Here is a 717-nt window from a genome sequence, read left to right on the forward strand (position 1 = left end):
TTTATTTCGGCATATTTGAGGTATTTATCGGTGATATTAATTTCTTCGAATATTTTTGTCAGATTAGACTATTTTCTATCAAAGTACGGAATTAATATTATTGTTAGTATTGTTAGTTATTAATTGTAGATTTTTTTTCTTTTTTTAAATATTTTTTTTTTGAGAATTGAAATGTCTTTTTTTTTTGAAAAATTGGTGATTCTCATATTTCAATAGTGAAACACGTAAGAACGATGTTGATTTCTTTTCCTTTTTTTTGTAGTTTTGGCCACCCAATACCCGTCTCCACCTGAAATCCACCCCTCTCTCCACAACCTAGCACGCTGAGCGAACCCAGGACCGTTACCTTTCCCCAGAAATCTACTTTTCTCCCTTTTTGTGTAAATTTTTGAGGTTTTGGAATCAATTAGAATTGGTTTTGTAGAATCATCCGGTTTGGTAATTGCGGCTAAAAATTACTTGGCACCTATAGATTTTTGTATTTTTGAGTTTAACTAGATGAAGGGGAAGAAGGGCGAAGGTAATAGGCATTTTTAACCTCCATACGAAAATGTCACGTTACAATTGTTAACGCATTCCTAACACCAGATCCTTCCGGATAAGTGCTCCTAATTGCAGCTGTGTTAACATAAGGCCCGCCAGACGCTACGCCCTCCACATTCATATTCACCTGATACATGTTCCCGAATATTTTACAATTTCCGCCATTACCCCCCC

The sequence above is a fragment of the Diachasma alloeum genome, unplaced genomic scaffold (genome assembly GCF_001412515.2).
Source record: "Diachasma alloeum isolate Michigan unplaced genomic scaffold, Dall2.0 Dall_scaffold_01162, whole genome shotgun sequence".
Taxonomy (NCBI): domain Eukaryota; kingdom Metazoa; phylum Arthropoda; class Insecta; order Hymenoptera; family Braconidae; genus Diachasma; species Diachasma alloeum.